Here is a 4,256-nt window from a genome sequence, read left to right as displayed (position 1 = left end):
GGTTGAGGATGTGCACCTGTGACACAGCCTCAGAAGGTCCTGATGACATGTCCAAAGTGGTCAGAGCACAGTTTTGTTTCATACATTTTAGGGAGACATGAGACATCAGTCAACATATGTAAGATGAACATCAGTTCGGTCTGGAAGGGCGGGACAACTCTAAGCAAACGGGGGAACAACTCAAAGTGGGGAGGGAGCTTCCTGGCCATAGGTAGACAAGAGACAAATGGTTGCATTCTTTTGAGCTTCTGATTAGCCTCTCCAAAGGAGACAATTAGATATGCATTTATAACAAAATGGGAGACAGGTTTTTCCCAGTTCCCAGCTTAACTTTTTCCTTTAGCATAGTGATTTTGGGGCCCCAAGATTTATTTTCCTTTCACAATATGATTAGGTTAATAGTGATTTGTCTTATAACCTTTCAGGAACTCCTTTACTGAAAATGAGGATATTGTGAATAAATTATCATTTACATACCCCCATTGTGGAATGTGATCATAATTTTAGCAAAGGGCTTGCTGATTACTGGACTGAGAATCACCAAAGAAGTGAGGTAGCATGTGTGGAAGGGTTTGGAAGGCCTCTGCAAAGAGCAGGGAGAAGGGTGGGGAAAGATAAGGCAAAAGCACACAGAAATGAAAAAGAGTATACAGTAGGTCCCTTGTACCTGAAGGTTCCATGTCAGCAGATTCAACCCACTGCAGATCAAAAGTATTTGAAAAAAATAATGAGAAATAAAAATAAAATCCTAAGACCCCCAACTGACTGAACAGACCTCCTCTTGGCTAAGGGGAACCCCAGAGAAACCTGAAAAGTGGAGTTCCTGGCCATGAAAGGATAAGAAGTAAGACATGCCTCAATAGGCCTTTTTCTTATTAATTTTTAACCCGAATTCTTTCCTAAGAAGTAAGCAGAAATCAGTAGTGAAAAATCAGAAATGGACGACTCATTCCTTTCTCATCCTTAGCCAAGTAGCTGGGGCGGTGACCAGACTCTCCTTCCCGTTTGTGGTTTCAACACAGCAACTGACCGGCATTCCTTCCTGATAAGAGGCCACCAGTCATGGAGTGGTTCTGGCCGGTCTACATAGGATGTACAGTGAGGGTTTTCACATCCTCTGCTTCACCTTTTGACATCAGAAGGCTAAGAACTCCACCCTCTGATCATGCTAACACACCATTTTTTGTACATGTGACCCATGAAGAGGCATGAAACTCAACTGGATATATGCGTGCTTCTTTCATAAATATTCATAAATCCTCCTATAGCTTATTAAATGTGTATACTTACACAACCCATCCAGCACAAATTCCTGTCTTACCCTTCCCTCCTTCAAAGTACTTGCTCTCAGCTTTCGCTGGAAGCTATGCATCCCAGCCTGTGGGATGGCCAGCCTGTAGGCTGCAACCCTCTATGAGAAATACAGTTCTCCTTTCCAAATTTATAAACCTTGTGCTTCTTCAGTTGACAATAACAATACAATAATAAAAAATAATCCAAATAAAAATATAGTATAACAATTATTTACATAGCATTTATATTATATTAAGTGTTATAAGTAATCTAGAGATAATTCAAACTATATGGGAGGATGTGTGTAAGTTATATGCAAATATTGCACCATTTTATATAGAAGACTTGAGCATCCACAGATTTTGGTATTCTCTTGGAGTGCTGGAACCAATCCCCTGTGGATATGGAGGGATGGGCAACTATATTATGAAGTGTGGGTATGACTGAGAACCAAATGACATTGCCTTAGTATCACTGGTCAGTTGCCTGAAGAGTTTTGGGCCCCTCAAGCTGAGCCAGTGGGAAGACCCATTTTCTGGGGCCTATGCCTGTTAAAACTGCTCTTTCCGACTAGATGGTTCTAGTAGAATCTTAGTGGCCCCAGCCTGTTTGGAAATGCCTGGAACTTTTTCAACAAAAGCAGAGACTCTTCCTTGATGGTGGAGAAGCACAAAGGGGAACCAGGAAAAAGCACACATCTTGCTCAAGAAGACTTTAGAGAAACAAAAACTGTAGAGAAAAAGTAAATGAACACTATAGAATCAAAACAAAAACAAAATCACTATTTATGAAGAAAAACTGGAAGGAAATAACAGTTGATATGGTGATGGGATTTGAGCTATCCTTTCTTTATTCCAAATTTTCTGTGATGTGATTATATTGTAAGTTTTTCATTCTAAGAGAAAGTAATTCCGGCAGTTAGCTCTGTGTGTGTGTGTGTGTGTGTGTGTGTGTGTGTGTGTGTGTGTAATGGGGTAGGGAGTGGTGATCAAGCCCTGGACTTGTAGTCAGGGGCTATAGGTTAAACTTTAGCTCTGTTACCAGCTGCTCACTTCTGAGCTAGTTATTTAACCCCTCTCTGCCTTGGTTTCCTTATGTTGAAAGCTGAAATAACATAAATTCCTGTTCCTGTGTTTAACAATACTGAGACCAGGCATATGTTCCTGTTCCCATGTTAAAAAATACTGAGAGCAAACAAAAATAACTTAAGCTACTTGCTCTAGGAAATAATAGTTCCTAGAAGATAAGACTGTTAACTAACTAGAATAACTCACCTACGAAGACTAACAGCTTACTCATAAAGACTCGTTCAAGTCTTTTGCTGTGCCCACTGATCCAAAGCTAGTATGTCATAAACTCGGCCCAATCCTAGTTTTGCACCTTATAAAACCCACCTTAAAATCACCCAGCTCAGGTCCTAAAATTGTATAAAGATACTTCCAACTTACCCCTTCTGAGACACTACTAAGACTGTCAAGATGGTGTTCTTCCTTACCGCAGTGAGTCTGATCAGGATACCCCTCTACTGCTTTGCATGGTACTGTAACAGGTTCTCCTGGCAGGTTTTTTGAAGACTTCACAATATGTAAAAGAGGATGGTTGGACTCTACACTCTCAGAAGTCCCTTGTGTTTCTCACTTTCTCAGATTCATGTTGGTGACATTTTCTTCTTCTTGGCTGTCTTTCTGACATGGATTCAGTCACTTTTACAAACTGTTTTTTCAGGCTTTATTGTTTTTCTTTTTCCTTCCTTAATTTGAAAGTGCAATCTAAGCTGGGCATTTCAGAGGAACAGCCACTGGTAGGTTCTAGCTGCAATTAAGAAGCTGAAGGATGGATAGTGGTGATGGTTGTGCAACAATGTGAATGTATTTAATGCTACAGAACTGTACAATTAAAATGGCAAAAATGAAAATTTTTATGTTATGCATATTTTACCATAATTTTTTTCTTATTAATATAGTACTTATTTGTCTTTTCTCTGTCAATCTGTGGATGCTCAAGTCAAACCCTGAGCCAACCATGTTCCCCAGGCTACTTGAGGAGGTATAGGAAAAGGAACACACAGGGCCGACCAGACATGGGAGAAAGAACTATGGGAGGTGGAGATGGCTCCTTCACATGGCAAAGAGGATGAGAAAGGCCACCACCAAGCAAAAGCGCCCCATGGCCTCCCAGAGGGCAAAGCCCAGAATGGCGTAGGAGAAGAGCTGTTGCTTCAGAGAAGGGTTCCCGGCATAACCAATGATGAGGCTCCCAAACACAGTCCCAATCCCAGCCCCAGAGCCAGGCACCCCAACTGTGGCAGCCCTAGCTCCAATGAACTTGGCTGTTGTGGTGTTGTCCCTTGAAATGGTGCTGGTTTGGAAGCTGTGGCTAGAGACAAGTGAGGTAAGGGGACGTGAGACTACCAAGCTGCTGAGGCTCTCATCTGTCAGTATCTCTGGTTGTTACTGCAGATAGAGCATGGCTCAGCAGCTGTGAGGTGCTCTTGACCAGCAAGGGAGAGGAGATGAACTTGGAGCAGGCGAACATTTTCAGGGGACGAGGGGCTGTGGCAGGAGAGCTGCTCCCGCTGCGGAGGAGACAGTACCAGAATTTTTTTTAAAAGAAGAAGCTAAAGGCAATTTCCTCTTTCCAATATTTATACTGGCACCATAGGATGCCAGCAAAGGGCTGCTGGAAACTGTTCCTCTTCTAGGTTGAAAGACATATACACGAAATATACAGGTCTAGAGCTTGTTAGAGTAAGGAGGTGCTCAGTGTCCAGCCTTCTCCTCCTCCTTCTCCTCTTCCTCCTCCTTCTCCTCCTCTTCCTCCTCCTTCTCCTCCTCTTCCTTTCTCCTTCTTCTTCTCCAGGGAAGAGTAGAAGAGGCAACACTTTCCTTCCTATTCCTATTTAGCTGGATTTCAAACCTAACAGTATAAAGACAGAGTGGGTAAATACCTGGAACCTGGTTCAG

The 4,256-nt window shown here is 42.3% G+C and overlaps 1 pseudogene; it reads right to left on the bottom strand.

Annotated features, from left to right (window-relative positions):
• Positions 1-3,341: 3,341 nt before the first annotated feature.
• Positions 3,342-3,828, bottom strand: LOC105463314 (ATP synthase F(0) complex subunit C2, mitochondrial pseudogene; annotated as a pseudogene).
• Positions 3,829-4,256: the final 428 nt, after the last annotated feature.

Source organism: Macaca nemestrina, chromosome X, assembly GCF_043159975.1.
Source record: "Macaca nemestrina isolate mMacNem1 chromosome X, mMacNem.hap1, whole genome shotgun sequence".
In the NCBI taxonomy this organism is placed as follows: Eukaryota; Metazoa; Chordata; class Mammalia; order Primates; family Cercopithecidae; genus Macaca; species Macaca nemestrina.
The sequence above is the reverse complement of the archived record's forward strand: the minus strand, read 5'-3'. Positions and strand labels throughout refer to the sequence as shown.